The sequence below is a fragment of the Caretta caretta genome, chromosome 9 (genome assembly GCF_965140235.1).
Source record: "Caretta caretta isolate rCarCar2 chromosome 9, rCarCar1.hap1, whole genome shotgun sequence".
NCBI classification, from domain to species: domain Eukaryota; kingdom Metazoa; phylum Chordata; order Testudines; family Cheloniidae; genus Caretta; species Caretta caretta.
The window spans coordinates 19,955,206-19,975,680 of record NC_134214.1 but is presented as its reverse complement, the minus strand read 5'-3'; the positions used below and the strand labels follow the sequence as shown (position 1 = coordinate 19,975,680).

Sequence of the window (20,475 nt, the reverse complement as noted above, 5' to 3'; positions counted from 1 at the left end):
GTAGAGACTGTCCAGTTTGGCCAATGTACATGGCAGAGGGGCATTGCTGGCACATGATGGCATATATCACACTGGTAGATGTGCAGGTGAACGAGCCTCTGATAGTGTGGCTGATGTGATTAGGCCCTGTGATGGTGTCCCCCGAATAGATATGTGGACACAGTTGGCAACGGGCTTTGTTGCATGGATAGGTTCCTGGGTTAGTGGTTCTGTTGTGTAGTGTGTTTGTGCTGGTGAGTATTTGCTTCAGGTTGGGGGGTTGTCTGTAAGCAAGGACTGGCCTGTCTCTCAAGATCTGTGAGAGTGATGGGTCGTCCTTCAGGATAGGTTGTAGATCCTTGAATAGAGACTGGGAGTGGATGGGTCATTACACAAAGTAAAACTATTTCCCCATGTTTATTCCCCCCCTCCACTCCTCACTGTTCCTCAGACATTCTTGTCAACTGCTGGAAATGGCCCACCTTGATTATCACTACAAAAGGTTCTACCCCCCCACCCCACCCCGCTCTCCTGCTGGTAATAGCTCACCTTAAGTGATCACTCTCGTTACAGTGTGTATGGTAACACCCATTGTTTCGTGTTCTCTATGATATAAATCTCCCCACTGTATTTTCCACTGAATGCATCCAATGAAGTGAGCTGTAGCTCACAAAAGCTTATGCTCAAATAAATTGGTTAGTCTCTAAGGTGCCACACGTACGTCTTTTCTTTTTGCGAATACAGATTAACATGGCTGCTACTCTGAAACCTGAATTTTAATGTAATCACGAGTGTGACAAAGAGCATAACTTGTGCCTTTTTATCTTGATAAACTATGACATTCTTGATACATTTAGTCCAGAACAGCGATCATTTGGTAGCACGATAGTTTGGCCTTCATTATGCAATGAATCTATTGACAAAGTGGAAGTCATAGAAAAATGGATCTTCTTCCTTTCTTTCTCCCAATATAATAATCATTTTGGCCACTTTTGCAGTGTTCTAGATATAGTGCTAAATTCTGCATTCATTTACACTGGTGTAAATCTGTAGTAAATTTAAAGTCAAGAGTTTTGTTCTGATTCAAACAAGTATAATGAATATGACCCATTGGGTGACATTGTGACGCCTTTAAACTTAATGGCAAAACTCCCATTGACCTCAGTCTCCTTATTTTCTCCTTATTTTCCTATTTCAAATTATTTTAGTTGAATAGGAGTGGCTTTGACAGATTATAATATACCACCCCCTCTTCCTCTAATTAACAGGCTCTGCTGTGATTACATTCTAGATTGTGACACAAACTCTATTATTTATCTCTAGAAAATTACCATGCCTATAGACGTATCTGTTAGAAGCAAATTAAAAGGGATAAATGGAGTTTAGTGTATAGCACTTATTGCCTTTTATTGAGTAGGTGTGAACATGAAGTGCAGGTGAATAATTACAGGGGTCAAAAATACTTATAAAAATAAGGGTTTGTTCTGCTCACCAGACACAAATGCTCTTCTCCTTGTTGTTTGTCATCATTTTGAAGACAGAAAACAAAATACTGTCTGGGACTAAGAATTTAACTTTCTATATGCATATTGTCTGATAAGCATCGTGACCTTATTAAAGCAAAGTTTTCCCTCCGTTGCTGGCTCTTAGGGTTCATTTCAAATCTGGACTGATGGGATTAACAATAACATTATTATTCTTGTAAAACTCTGCAAAAAAAGAAAAAGTGGTGACGTCTATTTGCTCATTTTAAGCAGTATTCTTTTCAAGACTCTTCTAGCGAGCTACTAATTCAATGGAAAACTCTCAGATATGTATGCCCAATGTTATTAAACGATGCTAACGTTCACTTTGTTTTGACAAATAGAAAAATATCAATTAACACTCGAGCCTTAGTTTTCTCTAAAACATTGTCATATGGTTAAACTAGCATTTATTAATTTGAGCTAAAATTGTCAAACCAACATTACTAAAGTGTTTTGAGATCTATGAATAAAAATTGCTAAATAATTGTAACTCTGAGGTTCTATAAACACTTTGGGAATGGAGGTTGTTCGTAACTCTGAAATGTTCATAACTGAACAAAACATTATGCTTGTTCTTTCAAAAGTTTACAACTGAACATTGACTTAATACAGCTTTGAAACTTTACTATGCAGAAGAAAAATGCTGCTTTCCCTTTATTTTTTTTTTTTTAGTAGTTTCCATTTAACACAGTACTGTACTGTATCTGGGGGTTTTATTTATTTATTTATTTATTTATTGTCTCTGCTGCTTCCTGATTGTATACTTCCAGTTCCAAATGAGGTATGTGGTTGACTGGTCAGTTCGTAACTCTGAGGTTCTACTGTAGTCGTAAAAACCGTGCAGTTCAAGTCTCTTTTAGGAATCAACTTCCTTAGCACCTTAGCAGATTGGGTGCCTCCTTTTAAAGAATGATGGATGAACCTCAAAAGGATCAGAACTCATGTTTGTTTCGGAGAAGTCTGTATAATTCAGCTTTTTATATGAGCTAATCAGATAGAAAAATGTAAGAACAGGTTTTTGTATTGTCTTTTTGACCAACTTCATGCTCTGGTTGGAAAACAGAATTTTTTTAAAAAAATATGTGGATGTTTCAGAACCTCCAAAAGGATTTGGTGGGTTTTTGATGGTAGGATGGGTGTTTGGATTGGAGTGCTCTGAACTTTATCCACACCAGTTTCCATATGCTTACCCTTCACTGGTATAAGCCTGAATTGATACAGAGGGTCCAAAACACCCTTTTTGCTAACAAACTTTGTGGAAGTTCATGTTCTGGTCTGATTCTAGATTCAAACTTCAGCTGCGTCTCTGTCTTTAAAATTATACTCTAATGGCCTGTGGTATTGGTACAAGCATATGACTACAATATTTAAATGGCATAAGGGGCCAATCAAAGACTGTTGTAGACAATTGAAATACTTCCACTGGCTTCAATGGGTGTTGGATCAGGTCCATAATGCATACTGGACCCAAACTATTCTTGTGTAGGTACAATATGCTTTATATTGCAATGCGTTTAGCATTGGCAAAGGATTCAAGCTATAATATTTTATGTGGCAGGACATCCCCTAAAGTAGAAAGATTTGCTGCTGCCAATTAGCAACATAGATCCTTAGCTACTTACCTTATGCCAGTGTCACACGGCTCTGAGCCGCCATGCTTACTTATTTATTCCAAAAAGAGAAGACAGGGAAGAATAAGCTCTGCTGCAGCTAGGGTCTCTTAAGTCAAAGGTTGGTCCTCAGGCATTGTCTCCAAATTCAGCTGCAGGCTTTGCACAGAGATTTCACCATCTCATGCCCGAAATGTAGAGTAATTTCATATTTACTCCTTAAATGATGCCGTGCCCCAATTACAGCCTAATAAGTTTGTCATTTGAAATAAAAGAAAACCCCTGGGCCCAGACTGAACACCATGTTTAAAAATATCTGCTTAATTCAGGTGTCTGCTTGCACATGGCACAACCTTGACGTGACGAAACAGCTTTATTCAGCAGATACGTTAGGCAGAATCCCACAGTGTGGAAATTCATGGACCTAGTTTTTTACATTTGGACAAGATCCTAAAGCAAGGATCTTGACTATGCTGCCAACTTATTTTGTCTGGTCTCTCCAGTTAACTCCCTGTAGGCAGCCTATTGGAATAGAGTCTTCTTTTAAATAAGCCTCCCCTTCTCCGCTGTTACACTTGCTCCGATTCAGTTGGCAGCTGCTCCTGCAATTTTTCAATTAGAGCTAGGTCATGAGTTGGACTACACATTGAGTAAGGGATTAAGGGGGAGCAAGCACTCCACTTACACCAGTCCCTGAGGCAGGCTACCTCCAGGCATGTAGGAGACAGTCAGTGTTCACAACATGCACTTCCCTCCCTCCATCGACAGCAGGTGGACAGGGAGGGGGAGGGAATGAGTGGAACTGCAGCAAGTCAGTGGCCTGGCTGTTGTAACTTGTTGGTATAGGGATGTACAGCTGGGTGGGAAACAGTTTTTCTGTCCCATGAACATTTTCAAGATTTCCAAAAAAAAAATTCCTGAGCTGAATTGACACAAAATGTCAATCTCAACAAATTATATGAACTGAAAAATCCAAAAAAAATTCCAGTTTGGGTCAATTGAAATGCTTTGTTCTGATAATTTTGACACTTGTTTTCATTTTGACCATTTGTTATTTTTTTTCTTTGTTATACTTAGTTTAGATTTCAAAATGAAAAGTCAGTTCAGACCAGAAAATCAGATTTGTTTTCATAAATGGTCAAAATGGGATGATTCAAGAACTTTGAAACTTTTTTTCTTTTGCAAAACAAAAAGTTCAAAATGAGAAATTTGTCAAAATAGACCCTTTGCAGAGAGGTTTTGGTTGAAAAATTCCTGACCAGCTCTATAAATGCCTTCCCCCCTGTCATAAATATAAAGGGAAGGGTAAACCCCTTTGAAATCCCTCCTGGCCAGGGGAAAGCTCCTCTCACCTGTAAAGGGTTAAGAAGCTAAAGGTAACCTCGCTGGCACCTGACCAAAATGACCACTGAGGAGACAAGATACTTTCAAAAGCTGGGAGGAGGGAGAGAAACAAAGGGTCTGTGTGTCTGTCTATATGCTGGTTTCTGCTGGGGATAGACGAGGAATGGAGTCTTAGAACTTTTAGTAAGTAATCTAGCTAGGTATGTGTTAGATTATGATTTCTTTAAATGGCTGAAAAAAGAATTGTGCTGAATAGAATAACTATTTCTGTCTGTGTATCTTTTTTGTAACTTAAGGTTTTGCCTAGAGGGGTTCTCTATGTTTTTGAATCTAATTACCCTGTAAGATATCTACCATCCTGATTTTACAGGGGGGATTTCTTTATTTCTATTTACTTCTATTTTTATTAAAAGTCTTCTTGTAAGAAAACTGAATGCTTTTTCATTGTTCTCAGATCCAAGGGTTTGGGTCTGTGGTCACCTATACAAATTGGTGAGACTTTTTATCCAACATTTCCCAGGAAAGGGGGGGTGCAAGTGTTGGGAGGATTGTTCATTGTTCTTAAGATCCAAGGGTCTGGGTCTGTAGTCACCTAGGCAAATTGGTGAGGCTTTTTACCAAACCTTGTCCAGGAAGTGGGGTGCAAGGTTTTGGGAAGTATTTTGGGGGGAAAGACGCATCCAAACAGCTCTTCCCCAGTAACCAGTATTAGTTTGGTGGTGGTAGCGGCCAATCCAAGGACGACGGGTGGAATGTTTTGTACCTTGGGGAAGTTTTGACCTAAGCTGGTAAAGATAAGCTTAGGAGGTTTTTCATGCAGGTCCCCACATCTGTACCCTAGAGTTCAGAGTGGGGGAGGAACCTTGACACCCCCTAATGTCGGGCCAAGATGAATCAGGGAATGAATTGCGATTCAGAGAAGTGTGTCAGAGTGACAGTGTTTCCTGGGACTACTCCAGGGGATATGTAGTTTCTGCGTCACCCTTGATTAGGTATTTTCATAACATCAAAATTTAACAATTAATAAATAAAAATAATGGGGCATATTCTGCATCATACTGAAGCACAACAACAAGGTTTGGCCTAATAATAATAAAGCTCATCCACGTAAAGTTGAATGACTCCTCTCGAATCTGACTGATCACTTACCTGGTACTTTAACCCACCTAGCGTAAGTTTCCATAAACTTCATTTCTGTATCTTCTTTGCTTTTGGGGGCAAGGGGGAGGAGGTGAAAATGGGAGGAAGGTTTCCTCAGTTTTATAGAGTAAACTATGTCCTTGATCAATGTTTATCTCATTCATTTTAAAATTACCTTCAGTGTCTGTTGGGCTCTCTAGACCACGTGGGCAGCAGGCTTGTTGTAAATTTGCCTTAAGTGAGCTGTTTCTTTCAATTTGTGGAATTGTAAAGTGTAGGTACTTACTGAAGTTGTGTGAAATCCACAATGGCTTGTGTCCTTCAAAGACAACGTTGCCATTTCATTGTGTGATTTCACATGACCCACCATTTGTTTTATTTGCAATTTTGGTGTAATATTTGCTTTTGTCTCTAAATTATATTAAAATATGCTGATTTGCATCCCTGTCTGCTGAGTTAGGTCCTTTTTCATAGTCATTTTGACATGCAAAACTAAAATGATTAGGGCATATTTTAGTATTGTTTTCAGACTGTTTCACACTGCTTCAGTGCTTACCCTCTGCATACTTCATATCTATTGGGAAGCTAATATATTGATGCTTTTGGGTGGGCAACAGTGGATTGTCAATAAATCCACTTGTCATTCAGCCAACTTCTGACTAAGAAATAGGCAGATGTAAAGGTCTGTGTAACAATACGATGTTTCCTAACAAATATATACCCACTATGGTGTGTAGAGAGTCAGGAAGGAGCTAGGTTATTAGCAGGGCCACATGTTTAATTGTTTATAGCTAGGGTGACCAGATGTCCCGATTTTATAGGGACAGTCCCGATTTTGGGGTCTTTTTCTTATATAGGCTCCCATTACCCTTCCCTCCCCCGTCCTGATTTTTCACACTTGCTGTCTGGTCACCCTATTCATCGCCATTTTCCACTACATACCTCCTTGAATATCAAACATTATGTCTCCTCCTTTCACCCTTTGGGGATTGCTTTCAATCCAGGCTCAACCCTCACACCGATCTGTAATCTATCTACTTTCAGCTCTGTAGTCTTTCTTCTCAACCCTTCACTCTGGTTCTGCACTATGCTGGCTATGCCTCTAATGCCCACCTTGGTTCTGTCTTTGTACTCGCTATTTCTGCTCTCCTCCTGCATCATTCAGAGTCTTTGGAGAAAGTCTTAAGACAACACCAAATTTCTAATCTTTGTTTGCTCTCTCTCCTTCCATTATTTGTGGTATTCTCAACTGCCATGGCCCTCTGACTCTTCTTTGCCCTGAACATTCCTTAAACCCTCTTCCCAGACTCCTCCTCATATTCTCAGAATCCTGAAAAATGGAATTGAAATAATCTGGAAAGAATTCCCTTCTTCCATCTACCCTTCACATCTCCTCTCTTCATTAGTTCTCCTCCCCGCCCCCCTCCCCATCACAGATTTCTGCTGAGATTCCTCCTTCAGTTATCTGCATGTTATGGATGTTATAGAATGTTCAGAGCCCATGAAGTCCCAGCTGCTAATGAGCTAACATGTGACTGGTGAACCTGCAACAGCTGGGAAAATAAAAAGACTGCAGATCAGAAGGGAAGCAGCTGGCAGAGCAACTGAGGAACTATAGAGAGCGGGGTCCTTCAGCAACAGATTGGGAAGATAGTGGGACCTCCAGAAGAAGAGGATCACAGAATATTACTCTGGGAAACAGCCTACTAGAGAGTCATGGTAGGAAGCAGTCCATTGAAGCAGTAAGGTACTGGGATAAACTGGTTCCAACTGCTTCATACAGACTCCTGGATTGGAACTCAGAGGAGTGGGTGGGCTTGGGTTCCCCTGTCAACCCCAGCAGAAGGGTTACTTAAACCTCTAGAGCAAATAAGTCAGAACCACCCAGGTAATTGGAGACTCTCTCTCCTTCTCTAGGGTTGCTAGACTCTTGATTTCCCCAAGCGGGGACAGACTAACAAGGACCTGGCTGGAGTCCTAACACGAAACTCCTAGGCATGGCTAAATGGTGATTGGCTGAGCAAAGGGGAAACTGAGACAGACTCTCCATAACACCTGCTCAACTTCAAGGAGATCACCAGTGTCTGAAAACCACCCAGACACTGCATCACTACTTCAATCTATCCCTTCCTTTTCCCACTTAGGCCTCTTTTCCCTTACTCAACTTATCAGTCCCACCAGTTATTTTATATTTACCTTTGATACTGTTTTCCCTGGATCCTCTTGACCTACCTAAAACCATGCTCTCTGTCCTGTTTGTTTGAAGAACACCTTCCTTGATTTCACCTGTGTCTAACCTCTGTCCAACCTCTCTCTCCCCTTTGTTCACAAAGTTGAGGCATATAACGACTATTCACATTGCCTACACATCCCCTCTCCAATTCTCTTGTTGATCCCCTGTAATCTGGCTCCCATCCTCTGCACTCCATGAAAATATCACTGATCATTCAATTCCAAAGGTCCAATGACCTTCTCATTTTAAAAGGTAATTCTTCTTGCTGCTCTTTTTGCCACAAAAGTTAGGTATAAAGTCATTCTTATTCAGTTAGTTGGGGAAATAAAATTAAGGGGTGGAGGGTGAAACCTAGTGCTACTTAAATGTAATAATGTAAACCATATAGTAGGAATGCAATTTAAGTCACAGATGCACAGGATAAATCGCAGAAAACCATCTCCATGCCTGAGAGATGGCTTCATTATGAAAGTGAATGCATATGGATGAGAGTAACATGACAACACTACCAGAACTCAGCATACTGATATATTAATATAGTTAGGAAGGTAGGACAGGATGCCTGATAATTGATTATGACAATAGCCCATTAGGATAATAACATATTGACCCTGAAGAAACAGCAGAGAATAGAGGCTCAGACTTAATGAAAATACCCAGCAAACAAATGAGAAATGCTCCAAAAGGACCAGTGCCCTTCCATGTCAGGAGAGGATAACTGGAAAAAACAGGAAATCGCTTATCCCAGCACTGGGTATGTAGCAATAGACAGCTTTCAAATTCAGCTCAGAATGATCATGAATCACCAACGGATGATGATATTGACTATTATAATTTGTATTACATTAGTGTCCAGAGGTCCCAACAGAGATCAGTGCTCGTTGTTGTGTATGCGCATAATATGAGGCAGTTCCTGCCCCAAGAAGATTACAATCTAAGGAGACAAGAAACAGCAGAGGAGGAAAAGGGGAACTGAGGTACAGATTGATTAAATAACTTTCCCAGGATCACACAAGGAGTCTGTGGTACAGCTGGAAATCACACACAAATCTCCCCCGTCCCCCTGCGCTGTTCCAGTGTCTTTACCAAGAGACCTTCTTCCTATCTTCTGTTTTAGAAACAGTGACAGCTATTAATGCCCATCTCTTCCCACTGAGCCAGTGGAATTTTTGTGTTTGATACCTATAGAAGTAGGATCAAGCCATTAATCAGTGCTCACATGTTTATAGTAGTTTTCTAATTTTGCTTTCTTTGTTCACCAGTTTCATGTTTGGTAGTGGGGATTACAAATCATTGTCCTTGAATTTCAGTAATCCTGTGGTGAGCCTGCATGACACCAACAAAATGACCACATCTGTAACTATGCTTATCTCTGTATCCATGTATTACAGAGAGCATGAAGAATAAGACATGAGATCCCTGTACTATCCTTGGTCCACATGTGAAATGCCCAGAGCAGTATATAACCCTTTGCATATAATCCTAGTTTTTACACACAGTTGACAAAGATTAACTGGACAGGGTATTAAGGAAGCTGGGATATTGTGCAAACAACTGTGTTATAGGTCCCCTCTGGGCTGACCCACAGAGGATATGAGTTGTTAAAGCCCCCAGCTGCAAAGCCTGCGTTGGTTAGCTCATGCTGTAACAGATCATGCTTTTAGCTTTGGAGGTCCTGGTGTGTTAGTAAACTGTGGTGGGCCTCAGATGCTCAGGATTGGCTTGAACCCTAAATGAGCCACCACTTATGTGATGGATAATGCACACTTCAGGACAAGTCATCTTCTAATGGTTATTAATGCTCTTGCTGTACTTTTTTTTTTTAAGCTTCAGAAATAACTTCTCTTCTATGATTCCCTATTTGTTTTTCAAAATGGCTTACAAAATTCAGCTTGCCCTTGGCACAAATTGATTCACAACATCTGGGTAAGTATTGATGGGGGTCACATGACTGAAACACTGTATAACTCTTAGAATATTTGTTACACTACTATTATCACAATTACATCAAGATACTTTCCATATGTTGTATGGAAAACCCACTTCTACACTAGACATTTCGCTTCTGTCTTGTATCTTCACTATGCAAGTTGTGCACAATAAGAACAGTCATTTCTGCAGGAAGGCTTATATATTTTTTAAGTGCAGTTACGTTGTTGATATAAATAGTGGGGGACACATTTTGACAAATAGACCCAAAGTTTCACTCATGAAATATACATGGATTGACACACAATTACCTGTTCCTCATGATTATTCACTCGTTCCAACGTGATGACTGTCTGCATCTGCATCTGCAGGTACAATTTAGATGCCCAGTTTTGAAAAAAAAGGTTTTAGAAATCATTGAATAATCCATCTGGAATTTTAGGAGAGATTTCCTGTTGTAATATAGCAACTGCTAACTTACATTTGTGAGGAAAGTAGAGCATAGACCTGAGCAAACACTTGAAAATATTTCCTGTGAATATTAGCTTAAATAACACAGTTGAATCCCCTTTCATCTGTGCCCATGCCCTGTTCTGGTGCACCTTCCACAATTATTTTACTGAGCTTCTTCACTGGCAGGCATTTTAATGGGCAGAGCAAAAAGCGATTATTTGCAGAAAGCAAATATGAATATGAAACATGAGTGATGAATACGTTTCAGAAAATCCTAAACTGTGCATGAATAATCCACAAATTTAAAAGGGCTGTTTTTGTGTTTTGCTAGATAAATGATGGTTTGCTCAGCTCTGGGATAGTACACAGAACAAAAGAACTGGGCCACTGAAGAAACTATTAAGTAGTGTAAGTCCTTGCTGCCAACAAAGTAGCTGAAATACTTTAGATATTCTGGAGAATGAGGATGCATGCTCAGATACCAGTGATGGGCACTGTATAAGAATCCAAACAGAACAGAATAATTCCTTTGTAAGTGACTTGCTATTATATAACTATTCCTGACGCTTCCTCCTTATTTAAAAAACAGACTTTCTAAAGCTTCTATAACTTCTTTTTGAAGAGGTACCAAATGCAGGAACTATTGCCTAGCAACAAAGCGCTGAACTTAGCTCACTTCTTTGTTTTTGTTTTAACCAATACCTGTTTTTACTTACTCATGTATCAAGCTGATCTGCAGGGGAAATATACACTCTGCCAGCTCATTTTTCTATTGTCAGTTTTTTCCATGATTAATGAGACAAAGGACTGTTTAGCTCCATTGTAAATGACACTTCTAGTATCACTCAGTACTTGGATTTTTGGGGAGTTGTCATCATTAACTAAAAAATAAATTGAAGTTAAACTGCAAAGGCAGATAAAACAATTTCCTTTTATTTCTTGTATATTTTTGTATTCTCCTTCTGGAATGACTGCATCTACCTCTTCATATGTTTTGAAAATTGCTTGCAACCTTAAAGATCATGCAATTAAACAGCAATTAAACTTACTGTGTTTTATTATTTAGGGTGGATATATTGATATCCTTTTCAGTAGATGGTTTCTAGCTTTTATAATTATTAATGTACTGAGAGAATCCTGGGCCCTGAAATTACTTGCAAATGAAAATCTGTCTCCCATCTCATAAGCCAGCTTTAAAGAGAATCAATACATAACTCTATCACATGCTTTGTAAAAATGCAGTGCACTATAACAGAGGGGGGGGAAGTCAAGAAACTATTAAGCACAGGAAACATTTCTAACCAGGTTTATGATAAGCCTCAAGGGGGGAAAGGGAATGGAAACATTCTGTACATTGGTTTTAAAAGAAAAAGAGAGAGAGAGAGAGAGAATCTTAATATTGGACATGCCCTTGGAGTGAATGTTCATGCAAATTCACCTCTGTACAAAGGGAACTCTTGAGATCCCATGCACAAGCTAAGCTCCATTTAAATCCATCATGGCGTTGTGCAACAGAAGTGGTGTGGAGGGCCTTGAACAGGGGTGAATTATAACAGGGCCTTATGTGATGATCTGGACAATATCCTACCTTTGGTGCAATGGGACATGGATAGGATATTCCCAGAAGAGGCTAGATTGTCACAGCCCTTATTCAGACGTTCAGGCAGTAAAGGCCCCCTAAGTCCCCTGCTCAGATTGTAAATGTGGCCATGTGGAGGACAACAGGAGCTACTCACTCATTACTCCCCACTCAAAGCATGTGAATAGGAGTGGGGCAGAGAGAAAAACGAACCCCTAGCTCTGGCTCCCTACTTGACATCCAGAGTAACTAGCTGGGTGCAGAATGGGAGAGTAAGCCGCGGCACAGAAAGTGGCAAAATAATGTATTCCTCACCCGAGCAAGCAGACAATAGGAGAGAACTAGTGATCCCGAGTCATAATTAACTTGATGCTCAATACTCAGAGCAGACTGTAAGGTTACAGAGTTTCCATGGAATGGAACTCCTGAGTTCAAACCTCTAGTTTTTTGACAAATGTAAGCAATTTATCTGAAATACAGCAAAAAAGGAGAAGGAGGACTCCCCCCCCACACACAATCATATTTACAAACAATATCTTGAGATATTTACAGGAAAGAACAAGACAAAAATTGAGTTATATTCCTCCACTGTACTCTTCTTTTGATTTAATGAAGCTCAAGAAAGATTTTAAGTTGTACATTTCCAACAGTAGAGAGTAATAGCAATTTCCAACACTTGCAATTTGGGGTGTGCATTTTTAACATTCATACACAGATTACATTAAAATAGCTTTGAAAGAGATGCTAGGTAGGTAAATGCTTTCAATGGTTCCCATAATAAGTCCACAGTACATATTTACAGCATACAGTGAGTCTTTTCACCTGCTGCTCCTGAACCCACAGGCAAAGCAAAATTGCCGATTGTTAAAGTGTATTATTTCATAAGCAAACTTCCCATCAACTAGCTGGCAACATAAAAAATGCATTATTAAGGCATATCATTAATACTAGGGAAACGGCTCATCCACCAGCTGGCAAAAAGAACATGTGAATTATTAATATGTATTATTAATTCTACACAAAATCCCTTAAAGGGAAATGAAAGGTTTCAGCATTCCTTTTGAAGAGATTTTAGAGTAGTGAGTCTGGAATATGCATAGCAACCTTCTACAGCACATTAGAAAAATATAAATTATGAACAAGGTATGGAGCATCAACCCACAGGAAAAGAAAAGTATGCATTGTTATTTTTACTTAGTGAAATCCCAGAAAGGGGCATTTTTAGGAACTGGTAAGTGGCTGTCTTTTGCAAAATTATTCAGTAATCAACAGGCAAAGTGAAAGTATATGTAGGCTTGGCAGAATTTGATTTTTATTTTTTTTATAATTTTGGTGGATAACATCAGTGTTTCTAAGTATTTTGTCTATTTTTATTTATTTAAACTTTTTCAGTCACAGGATATTATTGGGAGTCAGATGGAAAGGTCAGACAATAATTATTTGATTTACTGATAAAAAATTTAATCCTTCCAAGTCTAAATATGTCATTAATGTGCTTTATTTGTCTTAGCAGCGTGAGAAGTTCAAAACCGTACTTGAAAACTAATTTGACTCAGGGCAATTACTGTTAGATGTCACAGCAGAGAGAGGAGAGGAAAGTCAAGAGTATGTTCCTCTCTTCTCAAATGGAATGTTTCCTATGCCATTGTCAGCGAGGAGTATAACTTGGGAAAGGAAGAAGGTAGTGTGCATACAGACAAATAAGTGGAGATGCTGAAACATAATTTGTTAAATCCATGCAAAAACCACATCTATTAGTTTAAGTATATGGGGCTGTATTTTAATTTTCATCTCTTAAGATAAGAGAGTGGGAAATGATTAAATGGAGCAGGGTGGGTCCTGATGCAAACAATGAAAGGGACAATGATGAAGCAGCTGAATGTGTCCTTCATTGCATTGTGCTGTGTCTCCAAGGAGGGCTTCCACTTTCCTTGAGGCTAATGGATGAATCTGGGCTTTGACAGAACAGAAGTGGCAACATTCCTAACCAAGGCCCAGACTTTGAATTGCACTTTTTTTTTTTAAACAGTGCTGAGCACTTACATGAGCAGTTTCCGTGGTATTTGGTTCAGTGGTATTTCTTGTGTGAGTATGGGTTCACAATCTGCTCCCAAGAGACAGATGATCCTATTGTAACTACATGCGTTACCACAATTTTAATCAAATATTCTAGATGGAAATGTTATATCAGGTCATCTTGATGACACAGAGCCTGTTGGTCCCAGGCCATTTAGCCCAATTCTTAGAACCTATTGAATATTTTCTGTCATTTTAATACAAAATAATAAAATCGGTTTACTTTGAAAACCAAGCTATATTCTCAATATACCTAACGTGTTGACAGTTTGCCCAATCCTGAAGTTCTTACCCAGTCTGTAGTCAGTTCTCACTCAAACATAACTCCCCATCATTCGGAACTTTACCTGAGGAAACAGTATGGGCCAGGTTTTTATAGGTATTGAGGTTCCTACAGATGCAGATAGACGTCTAGTGGGATTTTCAAAAGTGCCCCAGTGCTCAAATTCCATTGAAAGTAATAGAAACTGGTCTCTAGGCACTTTTGAAAATCTCATTAGGTGCCTATGTGCATCTTTAAGGGCCTAAACACCTTTAAAAATCTGGCTGTGTGTAAGGACTTCAGGATTTGGCTCAATATGTGTTTATTCGTGTTCAGATACCAATATCACCTCTTTCTCTCCATTCTGAAGTAAACATTAATATTAGCCTTTGCTCAAGATAGTGCTGCTATAGCTACTAACAGCCAGATTGACACCCTTATTACTATCTTACTCCACAAGTAGTTCCACTGATTAAATGCTACTTATGACCATAAGCCAAGCTGTGGAATACTTACTTATATGAGGGTCCCAATGAAGACTGACTATTCAAAGTACTTACCTTCCCCCTATTACCATAGTAGGAAGCCTTATAGCCTCCAGTGTATTTATCCTCATAACACCCCTGTTAGCCCTGTTATATACATAGGGAACTGAGGCATAGAGATCCTAAATGACTTGCCTATAGTCACACAAAGTCTGCACTGAAGGAGGGACTTGACCCCAGGTCTCTGAGTCCAATGCTAGCTCCCAAACCAGTGGACTATCCTTACTCTTTGGAGTAATCGTGTGAGTAAATCTCACCAGCATAAGTAAGGGTGCCACAGTTGTACACTATGGCTAGTCTAGAACTGGACTTGGCTGCTGCTGGGCACCAAGAATTAATATGGGGATCAGGGATGAGAGCAGTCAGGATTTTCAGTCGTCACATGGTGAGTGATTTCAAAGCAACATTTCCTGGGTCTATCTGATAAAGAACGGTGCCATAAGTGGTAGCACCTATTTCAGTTCCCACCGGACATCTTCAGCACATGACATAACATATATCCCTTATATAAAAATGGCAAGAGGAAAATCTGCCTTGCCTTGATGCTGTATTTCATTACTGTATTTGTTTGTAAGCTCATGTTTTACCTTCACCTTTATATTCGTAATGTAGTTTAAATTAGTTCACCTGGTAATTTATTGTTTTCAAATAAAGAATGTTGCTTACCTGGCAGGTTGTCAGAGCTCTAAGAAACAGGACACATTTCACTTTTTATTCACTTATTTATTTTGCAAAATGAACAAATACAGAATGGATAGTTCAGCTAGTAATGGAGATTGAGGGTTCTATTCATAAAATGTTTCTTGGCCATTTCTATGATTTTTGTCAACTCTTTGGCACTCTGCCCTACATTTCCACATTGCCTATCATATGAAATAAAAATTTACACTAATAGAAATGTGAGCCCTACAGAGATCTGAGAAGCACAAAGAGTATCAGCCAGCTTAAGGGTAAAATCAATGCTTAATCAAATGTGTTGCCAACTGATCACAACAATGCAGTCCCACACTTCACATGGTCCCTGAGACACTGGTACTTTCAGAGTTCTAGTGACTCACCTAAGGAAAGTTTGGAGATTCAGTCTGCTAGTTCATCAAGGGTTCATCAAGAATTCTCCAGCCAGGGGGAGACATTTGCAGTATCCATTCTGAAGAGTGCTTAGGTAAAGACCCTATGCCACACAGTTTGCAAAGGGCTGTGATTATTTCACTACCTCTTTACAGCTGATTAGTTAAGGGATCATTTACCAAGATTGTGGCACTGGGATTGTGTCCGTCTTAACGATTAATTATGGTAGGTCCCATGCCCAGCATTTTCTTACAGAAGACTGTAACTTTTGGTACAGGGAATGGAGAACAACTTAACTAGTACTCTTATTTCCCCCAAAACAGTTCCTTATCAACAGTACGTTTTTTAATTTATATTTTTCAGAAGTTTTAACATATCCATAGAGACATACTTAAATACAATGACAAAGGAAACACAGCAGGAGTATGGATTTAACAATAACTCAGTGAGAAATATTCATAGACTAAATACTCCTGAGATATAGAAGATAAAAATTCCGTAACAACTCTTTCCCACACCCAGCAAAACAAAACAAAAACGTCGGAAGTCAACCTGGAGTAAGTTTGTAATGGTCTCATGAAAGTCCAAGTGTCTTCATAGTTGGACCTTGTGTGTCTATAGATTAATGTCAGTTTTTCCATGAGGGTGGTGTTGGTTAGCTCAGTTAGACAATCAAAGAATGTGAGGGGAATAGCAGATTTCCATTTTTGTAAAATGACACTTTGGGCCATTATAAGGGTACTGCATCCATCAGCTGGCATTACGTAAACAGGGTAAATCTTCCAGAATGCCCAAAATACAGAGGCTTGACGTAGAGGGAAGATAGAATACCACACACTTCCTTCCAAGAGATGGATATACTTTAACATTCAAAGGTTACATGAGACAAGTTTGCATTGGAGCTGTCATATCTCCAATGTTTATTATGTGGGGCAAGTCCAGCTTTATGCAATCACTCAAGAGTCCAATACGATCTAATTAGATTGTTTTTCTGAAAAAAAAATGCAAAAACAGAGAACTGGATGTTCTGTGCATATTTTGCCAAATATTATTCCACCTGTTAGAGGAAGGGGAGATATTTAGCTCATTCCCCCACTTTTCTTTTAAGGTATAGTCAGATTAAATCAAGGAGTTCAGCTATTGTATGTGTTACCCACAAAATGTTTTTGGCTCACATACTTTTTAAGGTGCACATCAAGTGATGTGATGTTTGTAACCTGCCAAGAATTCCTCAGCCCTTTCATAATTTTGAGTAGCAGTTTACTGTAGAATAATCTTGGTTTCTTGGTAACTGGTATTTATTATGAAGATATGTGAAGGCAACTCAAGTTGTCCATTCAATAATATCTTTAAGATGAATATGCCCTGGTTAGTCAAGTGGGTCTGAGTTTTGAACTATTAGCAGATTTAAATCTGGGATTATTCTAGATTGGCATGGAAAGATAGCTGGTGAGATTAGAAGTGCTAATGGACTTGATTTTCTGAAGAACACTCCAAGAGCAGGTAAATATTTCCTTTTTCCTTAAAAGTGCAAGCAACTGTTGTTGTTGTTTTGCTTTTTAAATGGAAGTGCAGAGAGAGAGCAAAAGATTAACTAATTTTCTTCAATCTCAAATCACACTGGGTGTTTGGGATGTGTTAGAGGGACAGAATGATTTTATTAAAAATCTTAATTGAAAAGCCAGATAATATAAATACAGATCAAAATAATCCCCCCCCCCCTTTTGGAGAGAGGGGGCAGATTTATTAAATATCTTGTGGGATATCTGTGGTATCTTCATATTCCACAAGAATTATTGAATAACTCTATTCTTATAAAAATTGAAGCAGGAAATTTAAGTGGAATTAAGTTAGACATATATGTTAATCTTAGTCCTTAATTAATCAATAATAGCTTCTACCTTTCCCAATAAATATATTGGTGAACACTATTTCTCCATGTCTTTTGTCACTTCTCTGAATATCATCCATGTTTGAGGATACTAGTTTTGATAAAGCAGATCATATCCTGATGCCTAAGTACGTTATCTCTTTGCATGAATGAAAGTAGAATGATTGCACTTGAGATGGATTTGGTCTATGAGAAATATTAATCAACTTGAGACTTGTTCCAGTTTATCCAAAATCCTGGTAGCTCACAAATTAGCTTATTGCAGACAGTAGCAGTGGAATTGAAGAAGAGAGATTTTTGAGAGTGAGCAGAACATTATCCACATTAACCACTAATCTTGTACTTTTTATCTTGATGGTAAATCCTTCAGCGGAGGATGTCTGGCTGATATATGCTGTTAGCAGTTCCATGGCTATGTCAAATAGTAGCGGCAATAGAGGGCATCCCAGATGTGTTCCTCAATTTCACTGAAAAGTGGAGGAGATAACAGCACCATTTGTTAGAACAAGGAGTAGTTTGTAAATAATATCAATCCAGATCAGAAAATTAGGTCCAAATCATTTTTACACATCATTTTATTAGAATTAGGGTAATTATCGCTGTCTGCATATCCGGTGACATTATTGCTGTTGTAAATATTTACTGTAGATTTCTGACAGTATCAGTACTAATTGATTGATAAATGTGTTATAAAATTCTGTTGGAAAGCCATCACACCCAGGTACTTTGCCTGAGTTGAATGATCCAGTTGCCTTCTGAGCTTCAAATAGAAAAATATCTTCCTCCATGTAATCAGTTTGAGGTAGTAGCAACAATGTATTTAGAGGTAGTCCATCCGGGAATTGGTCAGATAGATTGGAATTGAACTCATCTTGAAATGTGTAAAGGGATTCATAAAAGTCTTTAAATTGTTTGTGAATTTCATTAGGTTCTAGTACAGAAAGACTATAGTAAAGAGGATATAGTGTTACTGGATGAAGCCATTTTAATTTTTCTCACTGGGAGTTTGTCTGCTTTATCCCTTCATTCATAATGCCTCTGTTTAACTCTATTAAGAAAGAATTCACATTGAATTCAATACATTCATTTTATTTGTATTTTGAGGTAATGAGAGAGTATAGCAACTCATCTTTCTGAGGGCTTTCTTTTTTTTTTTTTTTTTTCAAATTTGGTAACCCCCTCTGCCAAAGAATTAAGTTTTCTTTCTTTCTTTCTTTCTTTCTTTCTTTCTTTCAATGTTATGAATTCTCCCCCTAATATAACTTTCAGTGCTTCCCATAAAGTTGTAGAGGAGACAGTATTTGTATTTGCCTTCAAGCAGTTGGTAATGGATATTTCAGTCATCTGAATAAATTTAGGGTCTCTAAGTAGAGGTGCATTTAACTTCCATCTTGAGGATCTGTTAGCACTTTGACCAGTGTCTGTGTGAAGAGAAATGGGAGAAAGATCAAAGGTGACAATATTACTTGTGCCTCCAAACCTACAGAAGCTAGCACCTTAGACATCCATTAAAAAAATCTAATCTGGAATAGGAGGCATGAACCATGGAGAAATATGTGTAGTCACGCTTTGTAGGATACTTCAGTCTGCAAATATCCACTAGTGCAATTTCCTTTAGTAGGGATAATAGATGGTTTACAAAAGCCTCAGATTTTCACCTAGAACACAGAGTTTTTTGTCTAGGATATTATCCTTGACAGCGTTCTAATCTCCTCCTCCTAGTACCACTGGGGAATCAGCTCTGTTGGAAATAATAACAGTTATTTCTGCAATAAAGGATGCATTCCCACCACTAGGGTTATATACACTCTGCAAAACTAATTTCTTAGCATTGAAAATGCCTTCAATTATTATGGATCTGCCGTCTGAATCTGACCACAACTGAATAAATTGAAAAGTTAGGCTGCTGTGGATTAGTATCACTATTCCCCTGCTTCTGGAGTTGAAAGAAAAGCGATGTTCATATCACACCCACAGATTTTTAATTCTGTCTGCAGCTTCATTCCTTAAATGGGTCTCCTGAAGGTAAGTTATGTGGCATGCATTTGATTTTTAAATGCCTTGAAGTTTTGATTGTCTTGGAGGGTTCATTAAGCCCTGTATATTCTAGGACTAAACCTTATTAGAGTTCATGTGGTTGTTCCACTGCTAATTGATGCCCAGTAGATTGACAGCCTCTGTGTGCCTTTCTGTGTAAAAGAAATAAATAAAAAATACACAACCCCCATTACTCTTAACATCCCAGACTTCCAATATGGGCACATTGAGATCCCAGATGGCATATGCCTACACCCACCTTTTCTCCCACCAGGCACAATATGAATCCATTAGGAATCTGCCAGAAACATACCTATATTTACCAAAATACATACATCTGCCATGGTAAATAAATGAATGAAACCTATTACTTCATAGATATGAATGCATAAGTAATAGTATATAGTACATAAATGCTAATGTGCACGTGGTATATAAATATTTATACTGATAGACTAATGAAAAGGGTAAACATGAAGTGACATAAAGAATATGTGTGCAAATAAATAGATATGAATATATTATTACCATACACATATTATAAATATATAAACTTTCAGTATAGATAGAAATGTAAAAATAAATATACATGAGCCCATATTAAGTGATATAGGCAGTCACAAATAACATCCAAGGAAACAGTTATGAATATATCAACATCATGTATATATAATAAACAAATAAATAGACTTTTAAATATGATTATGTAAGGAGAAATAAGGCAATAAGAGTATTATAGTTATGACTATATAGATACACTTATGCTGGCTTATCAATATATTGAGAGTATTAATTACCAAGTT

General features: G+C 38.4%; 1 long non-coding RNA gene across 3 annotated transcripts in view; it reads left to right on the top strand.

Annotated features, from left to right (window-relative positions):
* LOC125643082 (uncharacterized) overlaps positions 1-20,475 on the top strand; it is a 516,356-nt gene that overhangs the window by 375,721 nt on the left and 120,160 nt on the right. The window contains exon 1 of one of the 3 annotated variants that reach the window (XR_007358579.2): positions 19,496-19,660. The exons of the other annotated variants lie outside the window; for them this stretch is intronic. This is a non-coding gene — a long non-coding RNA (uncharacterized LOC125643082). Of the gene's footprint in view, positions 1-19,495; positions 19,661-20,475 lie in introns of those variants that run through there. 3 annotated transcript variants of the gene reach the window in all.